The sequence below is a fragment of the Leptopilina heterotoma genome, unplaced genomic scaffold (assembly GCF_015476425.1).
Source record: "Leptopilina heterotoma isolate Lh14 unplaced genomic scaffold, ASM1547642v1 Lhet_26, whole genome shotgun sequence".
Lineage (NCBI taxonomy): Eukaryota > Metazoa > Arthropoda > Insecta > Hymenoptera > Figitidae > Leptopilina > Leptopilina heterotoma.
Genome location: NW_025110969.1, coordinates 2,445,008 through 2,458,623, shown reverse-complemented (window position 1 = coordinate 2,458,623; position 13,616 = coordinate 2,445,008). Strand labels below are relative to the sequence as shown.

Sequence of the window (13,616 nt, the reverse complement as noted above, 5' to 3'; positions counted from 1 at the left end):
AAGCTGAACTGTTTATGACTGACATGATGGTGCTCTTACTCTTACGGTATAGGTACCAATACACACAGACTCGTAGTTTTACATACAATTGTGGTTGTGCACTATAGAGCCCAGACACTGATACAGACATAGGCGTAGACACAAAAGGATATCCTCCTTTCGTTTGGGAAGCGACAAGAAGAGAAGATGAAGAATAAGGGGTGTCGTGTACAGAGTGGGGAGTTAAGTGAGGTTAGGGGCCCCCACTCCGTGAATGTGAAGATCGCCTCCCGGGGCCCAGGGACCCATGGCTGCAAACGCCACACCGTCGACCCTGAAAAAAAGAAGAAAAATACACCGAAAACTCATGCTAAAGACGGGACTCTCAAGGCGAGGCCTCAGTTCGAACCCATCCTTGGAAACCGGCGGTTCGATTCACTCCCATTCGGGTATTTACTTATGAATGTGAGGAAGTGCATGTGTATGATACCCACACACGAAGACAATAAGTGAAGAAACACGTGTTCTTTTTTGTTCTTTAATAATTTATCGAAATTAAAAATAATAAAACGTACTAATTTCCGTGTTTTAAATGTTCTCTTTGCTAGGAAATATAAGAATATCTCATTAGCTCGCCACGACCATTAGCCACGTGGTTCATTGTTTACCGTCTTATCAACAAGAAGATAATTCTCTAAGGATACAATTATATCTGAATATTTGGTTTTTGAAAATAAATTGTGCTCAAAGTGTGTATTGAAATACGAAAACTTGGACAATATAAAGATTCTATATCGGCTTCTCGGCCGTTGGTAAGTACCTTATTAGTTTTCTTCACTTTCGAAACAAAAGATTACTCACACATTGTTTTTGTATTTCTCACAACAAAACGTAAAATTGACTCGAACCAAGCTTTTCACTAGGCAACTTTTAACAAACTTTCGATAAACTTTTAGGAATCTTTTAACAACTTTCAACAAACTATTCAGAATCTTTCAACAAACTTTTCCTAATCTTTTAACAAACTTTCAACAAACTATTCAGAATCTTTAACAAACTTTTCCGAATCTTTTAACAAACTTTCAACAAACTTTTCCGAATCTTTTAACAAACTTTTGCGAATCTTTTAACAAACTTTCAACAAACTATTCAGAATCTTTTAACAAACTATTTAGAATCATTAACAAACTTTTCCAAATCTTTTAACAAACTTTTCCGAATCTTTTAACAAACTTTCAACAAACTATTCAGAATCTTTTAACAAACTTTCAACAAACGTTCAACAATCTTTTAAGAATCGTTTAACAAACTTTTCACAATCTTTTAAATGGGTATTTATGTCCAGGTTTATAATTATGAATATAAATTAATTAACTCAATAACACTGCAAAAAACTAAGTATCTTAAAAAGTGACTACAAAGTTACTTAGAACGTCTTATATTAAGATGTTGAGGTCTTGAAACATCTTAAAGTAAAAGATGCTTTAAGTAACTTTGTAGTCATTATTAAGATCAATTCTTTAAGATTTACTTCTTTTGCAACGAACAATTCAAAATGCGAATAATGAAACTAGAAAACAAAATTTCTTTTACGAAAATTACAAAAACGAAATATGATCCGAAAATGTTTTTCAAAACAAAAATTCTATTATGTCTTTAAAGTGCGGACTTGATTTCTGATTTTTAGTTTTATTTTCGCATTTTAATAGTTTCTTTATTCATCAGCAGTGGAACCTCGATTATCCGAATCTTCTAACCGAACCTTGTTATCCAAACTTTACTTTGTTGCTTCAAACCCAAATCTTTACTTTTTAGGTTGGTATCCAAAAATCATAGAATTTTATTGACCATCTTCGGATTTTTAATGCAAATGTAGTGCAAATGTAAATGTAATCAAAATGCGTTATAGGAACCAAATTAATTTTGATAATCGAGGTCCCACTGTACATACAAATAATGTGATTTTTCGTTTTGGAAAAAAAGAAACGAAACGTGCAGATCTCGCTTGAATTATAAATTTTTAAAATTCTTATACAATAATACAACACGATTGGATTACAGTGCAAGACAATTTTTATGACTGAAATAATTTGTTTTCTCTGTAGAATTCTTGGAATGTACGGTATGTAATTTTATACTGTTAAAGGTATAGCCGGCAGTTCTCAAAAATTGTCCTTGAATTAATTAACTAAGATTGACGAGAAAATGTCAACAGCACCCAACAGGGAGAAAAGGATAAGAATCGTTTTATCTCGTCCCAAAACAGAAGTAACAAGATAACAAAGAAAGAGCTCAGAATTTATAATATCGTACACTACATATAGTATTATAAAATTTGTATAATGCAAAACTAAATAATTATATTATAATTTTTTAAACTATAGGTTGGATAAGTTTATATAAATCAATATTTTTCGAAAGCTGTAAATCATATAAAGAAAAGATGTTTAAATTCATTTGTTAGGCCTAATGGTCTAACGACCATTAGGCCTAACAAATGGATTTAAACATCTTTTCTTTATATACAATATAAATATTTAGCACATATTAATACACTTATAAATATTTGTCACGTATTTATTATACAAATATTCATAAATGTATTAATAATAATAAAAATATATGTAGAAACTACAACTGAAGATTTTTTTGAACTTATTTTTGAAGGGCTCTTTCAAAAAAAGAATTCATCGCCAAGATTTGGAAAAATAATAATTGAATACGTCTTTACTTAGGATATGTATGCGCTCCTTTGGGGGGAACGACATCAATGTCTCATTTCTCATCCCTCATTCCCTTTTTTTTTCGCCGACCTTCTCTATACTCATCCGACTGTACAATGTCTTTGTCGTTTAGAAATATACGAATAAGACTTAGAATCTCCAACCAGTAATGTTTACCTTCACACTTGGACACAAAGCGCCCCACAGGGACTTCCCCCCACGGATAATATCAATACAGTTTTTTTTTCGTCGTTTTTCTTTTCATTCAAAGGTCTCTCTTCTCCCCTATTTTCACCGATTTTCAGTTTGAAATCCGAGTGTGGAGAGATTCTTCTTCTATATAGCATAACAGATCGTAAAGATGGCGCTGAAGAAATTTAGAATTTGGTCTGGAGTTATGTATTGACAATGAACACACACACATATATATAGGTCTTTATGGTAGGCAGTCCATGGGGGAGCAAAAGAATAATGTTCCAAGGATGGGATTATCTCCGCATATAGTCCAGGTACCAGCATACATTCTCAATTGTATTTTCTGGTGGGTCGTCTCTTGCAACAAATTGACAGCAGGAATTTTTGATGGTCTAGCTAGCGCAAAAGTCGAACAAGTATTTCATAGTGTGGGAGTATTTGACAAAGGGACGAATATAAGGGGTCTAAGGTTACTAGGCGTAAACATGCTTTATTAACCAGATTTCTTTTTTAACATCTATACTCGACTACTTGTTCCACGTTTCCTGTTTTCAATTCCATATTAGGTTGTTGTTTCTGGTTTCTCTCTTTCTCTATTTTAAGTTTAGATACAATCGCAGTGTTTACATTATTTGACATTTTTGAATTTTTAAAATCTTATATCAAATTCTGAATCAGCTATTGCAAAAAATCCCCAAGCAGTAAGTGAATAATAATATATATTCAGATCCAAAAACTTAACTATGTTAAGAAATAATTAATAATAGTTGATAATACACCACAAAAAAGGAATCTTTATCTGATGCGGATTCCTCCAAACTGAATGCATATTTTCCTCTTATATATTGTACCAAGTCTTCATTTAAATGTTTTTAATAAAATAAATATAATTCATTATTAATCATTAATTGCTTACATTAATTAATGAATTTACACTGCAAAAAAAGTATCTTAAAAGTTCCTACAAAGTTACTTAAAACATCTAATATTAAGAATTTTCTGAACTAAACATATCTTAATATAAGATGTTTTAACTAACTTTGTAGTAAATTTTAAGATTCTTAATTTTTGCAGTGCGTTTTTGTTTATTTACTTAAATATTGAATTCAATGTTTTTGACATCAGAATCTTAAAAAATTTATTTGTTTATTATTTACCACCAAAGAATTAAAATATTCTACAATCAAGTGGAATACTTTTGTTTTAACTTTTAACAAAAAAAATTTAGAAGATATAAGAAGAACTTAATCGATTTTTATAAGAACTTTCGCCATATTTAGGGCTCGAATGATAAAATCATTATCAATTCAATTATTATTTTCAAGAATGTTTAACTAAAATTCTTCATTAAATCAATTATTTTTAATAATTTTCGAAAAAGTTCTTTCTTTTTTATTCAATTTTACGAAATTTCAATTATTCGTAAATTCTTCAATTCTTTTATTCTTCAAATAAATAAACTTCAAGTAATATAAAAACAATTCAATTAAAATTTTTATTATTTATGAAAATAATTTAAATGATTGCGAAAAAATGAATGAAAAATTTGCAAAATAATTGAATTCACGTGCAATTTTTATTATTTTATGAAATCAATAATTAAAGGTTTGCGTAGAATTTTATTAAATTCTTCATTAAATAAATTATTTTTTAATAATTTTCGAAAAAGTTCTTTGACAATTTTCAAATCCATTTGTTTACAATATTCAATTTTATCGAATTTCCATTATTTGTAAATTCATCAATTCTTTCATTCTGCAAATAAAAACTTCAAATAATATAAAAAAAATTCAATTTAACTTTTTCAAAACAATTTAATTTTTAAATTCAATAAATTCTAAACATTCACGCTACATGCTTTTAATATTCAATTATTATATCTAAAATTTTAACTGAAATTCATTTTTAAATAATTTTTATTAGAAAATTCTACTAGAATTCAATTATTTAAATACAAAAATAAATAATTTATGGAATAATTGAATGTTTTTTAAAATTCAATTTTCATAAAGAATGTTATCAACAATTTTTTAAATAATTGAATTCTTTCGACGAATTTTAATAAAGTTTTTAAAAATAATTGAATTCATTTGAAGCATTCGATTAAAATTGTATTAAAAATAATTGAAATTCTGCGATATGAGTTTTATTATTTTTGACCAATATTTAATTTTTGAGAAGAATATTATTGAAAATAATTGAATTTCTGCAATAGCTTGTAACATTTCAAAAATAAAATTTTTTTTCGTGTTTTTAATTAAAATTCTTCTATAAATCCATTATTTTTAATAATATTTTTGAAAAAGTTCTTTGAGAACTTTCAAATTCATTTCTTTTTACAATTCAATTTTACAAAATTTCAATTATTTGTAAATTCTTCAATATTTAATAATTAGAAAATAAAAACTTGAAATATTTTTTTTTTAAATTCGCAATGAAACTTTTTCAAAAAAATTAATTCCACAAAATTGTTAGTTAAAAGTATAAAAAATTCAGATTATTTTCAAAGAATTTAATTTGAAACCTTTTTAAAATTCAATTATTTCTTAAAATGCATGTTTCTTAAAATTTAATTCTTATAAAGAATTTAATAATAAATTTAAAAAAAAATTCAATTCTTTCAACGAATTTTAATAAAAATTTTAACAATAATTACATTTTTCGAGGAATTCGATTAAAATTGTATTAAAAATAATTGAAATTTTGCAATTAGTTTTATTATTTATGAAAATAATTGAATTCCTAAAAAGAATTTTATAATTTATGAAAATAATTGAATCCGTGTAAATTTTTATTATTTATAATAATAATTAAATTATTGCCAAGAAATTTATAAAAAAATTTGCAAATAATTGAATTTACGTGCAATTTTTATTATTTTATGAAAATAATTGAATTCTATTAAGAAATTTTATTAAATTTTTTTAGAATAATTGAATTCTTTTGGACAATTTTATTAAAATAGTAAATAATATTGAAAATCATTGATTGAGGAAAATTTTTGATAATAATTGAAATTTTGCCAAGAATTTATGTTAAAATTTTTGAAAATAATTGAATTTTGGAGAAGAATTTAATTATTTCTGAAGATATAATTGAAATTTTTGACGAGAATTTTAAAAAATTTACTGTTTTAATTTTAGAAGAACCTAAATTATCTATATTAAGTTGTTCGAATTTTTATTTATTTGTATCATTTATGCAATAAATTTTGGTAAAAATTAAGAAAAAGTGTTATTCGAATTTTTATTTATTTGTATCATTTATGGAGTAAATTTTGGTAAAAATTAAGAAAAAGTATACACATAGAAAACAAAGTCTGAAAACGTTTAAATTTTAAAACCAAAATGAATGAATATTTGAAAACGAAAACCAAAAATAATTCGAGACGATATTTATTAATTTGGCTTCAAATTTAAATTATTTATAAGTAACTGTCCTAATAGAAACAGTTTTAGTCATATTTAGGAACTGTTTAAAAATTCATTCAAACACTTTGGATTAATTTTCAAAAGAATAGTTTAAAAATTTAACAGAAGTTTCGAGTATTAAGTGATGGATCAGTTCAGGTTTATTAAAATCAAAAATTATTTATAGGTCCAAATACTCCTGAGAAGGTATATCATAAATCTCGTGTACTATCATCTTGAAATTCTTGAGAACTGTTTCGACCACTTTTCAGTACTTTTTCTAAAGATATTACAAAAAAATCTATCAAAATTGTTACGATAAGTTTTGATGTACGTTTTTTTGTCACAATTTGATATCCTTACAGATGCTGTAAGGTATAATGATTCGAAATCATTGAAGTACTCTAAATACTTATGCTAACATTTTTCTAAACTTAATACAAATCAACCGATTCAAACTGAGTTTGGAAACTTTTTTTCTACCTCAAATATAGTTTAATGCGGAAATTTCTAAAAATTGTTAAATATACTTGAGAACAGATTCCCATCAGAGAGTGTCCGTTGGAAAGGCTAAAAACGTAAAAAAAGGAAGGTGATCACCTATGAACTTTGCGAGAACCGTTAGATCGGTTCCCGAGTCATTTGAACGCTTCTAATCTCAAGTAGACAAAAGCTCTGAGGAACGTCCCGCACCAGGATATAAGAAAAACCGGTATCCGGAAGCAGGACCGTTGGCAGAATTCCAAACTTCTCGCGGGACAAAACAAGACGCTTCTTCTGAAATAGAAGAAGAGATTGAGAATGAGAGAAAGAAAGAGAGATTCGAATACTATGGGGTGTGACTATGTGTATTGTATTTAAAGGGGTGGTACGGGAGACAGGTTTCATTTACGACGTGTATGCTAATATAATGATCCTTCCGAATCTATGCGCTGGGGGGATTCTGCTGTGCAAGTTGGTTTTTTTAAAAGACAGGCCCCCAAGAATGAGAAATAGCCACACGATATTTGCATATTTTTGGCCCGCATTCTAGCCAGCGTGGTCCCACGTGGGAATATGTATGACACTACTTCTATTCCCGAAGTGGAAGCTCGTGCCATACTTCCCCTTCCCAACAACCTTTCCCCCTTCTTTAAAGGTCATTCAAAGATTTCACCCCAACGATTCACCCTCCACTGATGGCCCGTTGAAGAAACCAAGTATAGTAACGACATTCATTATATGCAAAATTAGATAACTATTCGGGACATTCAAAATTCGAGTTCTCGTAGTAAACTAGATTTTCTTGACCAATTAAGGGAAAAACGACCTAAAAGCGTTAAAAAGACTACGTTAGTTAAAGACTTATAAAAGTATATAAAATCGACAACAGAATAAGTGTTATGCTACTGCAACTTCAGAGGATGCTGCGTCGAGAAAAAACAGCTTCATTATAATTTCTATTATTCCGCAACAAAGCAGTAAATTCTAAAAGAAAGTTTTCTAAATTTTAACCCCCGGTTCGTCGCATGTATGAAATTACCATCATCTTACATTTTACCTATACATGACAAATGCTCAAGGTTGCGACGTGCCTTGTGGTTTAAAGAACTGTCATCCCATGACAAGTCGCCCACAAAATGAATTCTTTTTAGTCATTAATAGCTTCTTTTGCGATTTTTTCCGTACCTGGTACATGCGGTAACAAATAAACACCGTCCTACTGAATATTAATAAAATTTTCGCAATATTTTCTTTGACCGCACAATCAACATATCTGTTATAAATATTTCCGAAGCATTAAACAAATTTTGAACCAGTGAAAGTATTTCAAAATACGGACTTTAACGGACCAACAATGAAAAATTACGGACCATATACGGACCATATACGGACCAATTACTGACAAAAATATAACCCGAGTCAAATAAAAGAACATTTTACTTAAAACTATAAATTCAATTTTTCATAACTATAAAACATGAAAATACCGATAACTCCGAGTCTTCGACTCGGAGTGATCGGTTTCTTCATGTTTTATAATAATTAAAGATGCCCGAGTGATAAAATCATTATCAATTCAATTATTATTTTCAAGAATGTTTAACGAAACTTCTTCTCTAAATCAATTATTTTTAATAATTTTCGAAAAAGTTCTTTGACAATTTTAAAATCAATTCTTATTAGAAAATTCTACTAGAATTCAATTATTTAAATAAAAAAAAATAATTTATTGAATAATTGAATGTTTCTTAAAATTCAAGTCCCATAAAGGATTTTATCAACAATTTTTTAAATAATTGAATTCTTTCCACGAATTTTAATATAATTTTTAAGCATAATTGAATTCTTTTGAGAAATTCGATTAAAATTGTATTAAAAATAATTGAAATTCTGCGATGAGTTTTATTATTTGTGAAAATAATTGAATCTCTATAAGAAGAATTTTATTATTTTTGAACAATATTTCATTTTTGCGAAGATTATTATAACTCTTGAAAATAATTGAATTTCTACAATAATTTGTAACTTTTCCAAAATTAAATTTTTTTCGTGTTTTTAACTATAAATTTCTTCTATAAATGCATTATTTTTAATATTTTATGAAATAGGTCCTTGTGGATTTTCAAATTCATTTGTTTACAATATTCAATTTTACAAAATTTCAATTATTCGTCAATTCTTCAATATTAAATATATATTAGAAAATAAAAACTTCAAATAATTTTAAAAAAATTAGCAAATAAACTTTCTCAAAAAATTAATTCCACAATATCGTTTGTTAAAAATAAGAAAAATTCAGATTTTCAAAGATTTTAATTTGAAACATTTTTAAAATTCAATTATTTTTAAAAATTCACGTTGCTGTAATATACTTTTAATATTCCATTATAATCTAAAATTTTAAGTGAAATTCATTTTGAAATTCATTTTTATTATAGGAAATTCTACTAGAATTCAATTATTTAAATACAAAAAAAAAACAATTTATTAAATAATTGCATGTTTCTTAAAATTCAATTCTCATAAAGAATTTTATTAATAAATTTTTGAAAAATTGAATTCTTTTGACGAATTTGAAAAAAATTGTTAAAAATAATTACATTTTTCGAGAAATTCGATTAAAATTGTATTAAAAATAATTGAAATTCTGCAATGAGTTTTATTATTTATGAAAATAATTTAATTCCTAAAAAGAATTTTATATTTACGAAAATAATTGAATTCCTGTAAAAACTTTATTATCTATATGAAAATAATTGAATGCTTGCATAGAATTTTATTAAATTTTTTTTTAAACTATTAAAATATAGTAGATAATGTAAATCAATGAATTAAGAAAAATTTTTGAAAATAATTGAAATTTTGACAAGAATTTTATTAAAATTTTTGAAAACAATAAATTGATATTTGGAGAAGAATTTTTTTATCTGTAAAAATAATTGTCATTTTGATTAAAATTTTTAAAATCTTTAAAAATAATTGAAATTTCGATGAGAGTTTAAAAATTTGTGAAAATAATTGAAATTCTCCGATGAGTTTTTGAAAAGAATTGAAATTTTGCCAAAAGAATTGTATTAAATTTTTTGAAAGTAATTTAAATTTTAACAAGAATTTAATTATAATATTTTAAAAAAATTGAAATTTTGCCAAGAATTTTATTAAAATAATTGAAATTTTGACTAGAATTTTATTAAATTTTTTGAAAATAATTTTATTATTTATATAAAGATAATTCTGCGATGAGTTTATTAATTATTTATGAAAATAATTGAATCCCTCTAAAAATTTTATTATTTATCAAAATAATGGAAAGATTGCAAAGGAATTTATAAAAATTTTGTAAATAATTGAATTTCTTTGAAATTTAAATTATTTTATGAAAATAATAATTAAATATTTGCGTAGAATTTTATTGAATTTTTTTTTAAATAATTGAATTCTTTTGGAAAATTTTATTATTTTATGAAAATAATTAAAACTTTGCGTAGAATTTTATTAAATTTTTTCTGAATAATAAATTGAATTTTTTGGAAAATTTCATTAAAATAGTAGATATTAAAAGTTATTGAATTGAAAAAAATTTTTGAAAATAATTGAAATTTTGCAGCAAGAATTTTATTAATTTTTGAAAATAATTGAATTTCGGAGAAGAATTTTATTATTTATAAAGATAATTGAAATTTTAATGAGAATTTTTTTAAATTTTTAAACATAATTGAATTTCTGCGGATAATTTGTTTATATTTGAAAATAGTTGGATTTCTGCAATCATTTGTAATTTCTCTAAAATTCTCCAAATTATAATCTTATAGAATTTACGAACTTTTCGTCTTTTCTCAATCAAATTACGGACTTTACGGACCTTTTTTTAAAAAAAATCTGACTTTTACTGGATTTACAGACCTAGTTTGAGCCTTTAACAACTTCTGCTGATGCAAAAGCACAAAAAAGTATTCCCAACATTTTACCATATAAAATATCATTTAGTTTCTAATTTGTGTGTATTTAATTATAATCATTCGGCAAAAGCAATTCAAAAATCAAACATTTCCGTAAAAATCAGATAAAATCGAAGATTTGAAAGATATAGAGATCAAGATTGTATAGAATAATATATATGTGGTAGAAAATTTATTTTTAAAAGCGTGGTTAATCGACAAACGTATAACCGGCAGCATATATAAGTTTCTGTCTTTCTCTATATTTTAAGCTTTGGCTTTAAGAGAAGAACAAGGAAAAACGAAAATAAAAATGAAGAAGGATAAAAGGAGGAACCTGGCTGCGGTGGGAGAGATCCTTCGTGTGTGGTCCCTATGAGAGGTGTCGCGTTGTGTGTGGTATACTAAACTGTCTTAAGATAGTCCAGCCTCCGGATGGAGGACCACCTGAAGAATGAAACACTCCTCTCTGTATGAGTACGGAGTCTTTGGTGGTCAGAACATATCAACCGACCCCCTATAGTTTTGCTGTTGATTTCACCATAAGGGTGCTAAAATTTTCATTTTCTTTCATCCGCAGAAAAAAGAGAGCATCATATGTATATTTAAATCCCTCTTTTCACTCCAAATAAGAGCGTGACGAATTTTTAACCACAAATTACCGAAAACATGAAAACGTTATGAAAGGAAATTTATTCTTTTCTTCCAATGTTGTTGGTAGCTCTTGTAGTGTATTTCACTATTTTTACCCCTCTTGTAGGGGTAACAATTGAAAACGTATTCAAATTTACATTCTTTATGTATAAATAATTACTTCTCAAGAGGAAAGAAGTTTTTCTTTACTATAAAAGTTTTTCTAAAATTTCTTCTCAACTGTAAAAATACGATCTAAATACTTTAAAACATCTGTATGAATATATGTATGAAATTGATACCTTGAATCCGGTTATAGAAGCATTAGCTACTGTTAGACGATATGGGTCAAAAATTGAAAAATGGTAAAAAAATCATATACGAAGATGGCGGGTTTAACTAATGTGGGAGGTCTCTCTCTCTCTCTCTCTTCCCCTTCATTCACAAACTATGGAATCATTTGTCAATGCGGGTCCAGATTAATGATTCGTTCCACTGACACCGTCGACCATATACTGGTTCACAGTGTTTCTTTCTTTGGCGGAGCTCGTTTTATTTATTCAAAGTCCTTGTGGGGTACACCAGCATCATGTTCAATAAAGATTCCTTCTCGTGACGAAAGCGGCTACGAGTGTAAAATTTGTAATTCATTATATCCAGTGTATGGTAGGCGTGATAGAAATCAAAATCTCAGATATGAGAAAATTTAATTTTTTCCCAGCTAAATTCAACCTTAGTTCCCTAAATCTAAATTAAGTCCGCATTAAATCCATAATCTAAAAAATTAGAACTAATTTTTCAAGAGCATAAAAAAAAGGAAATTCTCTATTTTTATTATATATACAGAAAAATTCAATCCGCATATGCGCTTAATACTAAAATTCAGATTTAGAGTGTAGGAGTACTTAATAATAATAATTATAGAAAAGCTATAAAACCCAGATGAAAAAGTTCTATAGAATTTCACTAGAATCATTCTATAGAAATTCTAGTGAAATTCTATAAAATTTCACTGATATTCTATAGAATTTCACTAGAACGATCGATAGAATCGATTCTATAAAATTTCTACATGAATTCTACTAAACTTTAGTGATTTTTAATTAAACAGAATTTAAATTCGTGAAATAATATTTTTCAACTTATATTCTTGTGTATTTAAATTTTACATATTTGATTTTACGGGACAAAAATGAAACATTACGGACCAATTAGTGACAAAAATATATAGTTTGAGTCAAATAAGAAAACATTTTACTTAAAAGTATAAATTAAATTTTTCATTAACTATAAAACATGAAGATATCGATCATTTCGAGTCTTCGACTCGGAGTGATCGTATTCTTCATGCTTTATAATAATTAAAGATGACCAAGTAATAAAATCATTATTTTATATTTATAAGAATATTGTACTTCTTCAAAATTATTTTCATCATTTCAATTCAATTATTATTTTTAAGAATTTTTCACTCAAATTTTTCTTTAAATCAATTAATTTTCAAAAAAGTTCGCCTACAATTTTGAAAAATTTTCCAAACTTAAAAAAAATCAGCAAATTAAACATTCTCAAAAAAATTAATTCGACAGAATTGTTAGTTAATAGTATAAGAGAAATTCAGATTTAAAAAGATATTAATTTGAATTTATGAGAATAACTGAATTCCTAAAAACAATTTTATAATTTTAAGAAAATAATTGAATCCCTGTAAAAATTTTATTATATTTATGAAAATAATTGAATTTTTGAGTAGAATACTTTATAAAATAGTAGATATTGAAAATAATATTTTGAAAATAATTGAAATTTTGACAAGAATGTTATTCAAATTTTTGGAAATAATTGGAATTTTGACGAGAATTTAAAAAAAATTTTTTACATAATTTAAATTTTGACAAGAATTTTATTCAAATTTTTGAAAATAATTGAAATTAAGAGAAGAATTTTATTATTTATAAAGATAATTGTAATTTTGACTACAATTTAAAAATCTATGAAAATAATTGAAATTTCGACGAGAGTTTTTAAACATTTTTGGAAATAATTCAAATTTTGCCAAGAATATTCAAATTTTTGAAAATAATAGACCTTTGGAGAGGAATTTTATTATTTATAAAGATAATAAAATTTTGAATAGAATTTTTAAAAAAATTTTGAACATAATTGAAATTTTGCTATGAGTTTTTGAAAATAATTGAAATTTTGACAACAATTTTATTAAAATTTTTGAGAATTAATTGAAATTTTCTCAAGAA

General features: G+C 25.9%; 1 protein-coding gene across 1 annotated transcript in view; it reads left to right on the top strand.

Moving 5' to 3' along the window:
- The first annotated feature begins 230 nt into the window (after positions 1-230).
- The window catches only part of LOC122503312 (sex-determining transformer protein 1-like), a 40,799-nt gene continuing 27,413 nt past the window's right edge, over positions 231-13,616 (top strand). The window contains exon 1 of the mRNA XM_043613799.1: positions 231-791. The gene's annotated coding sequence lies outside the window, so the exon portion shown is untranslated. The remainder of the gene's footprint in view (positions 792-13,616) is intronic.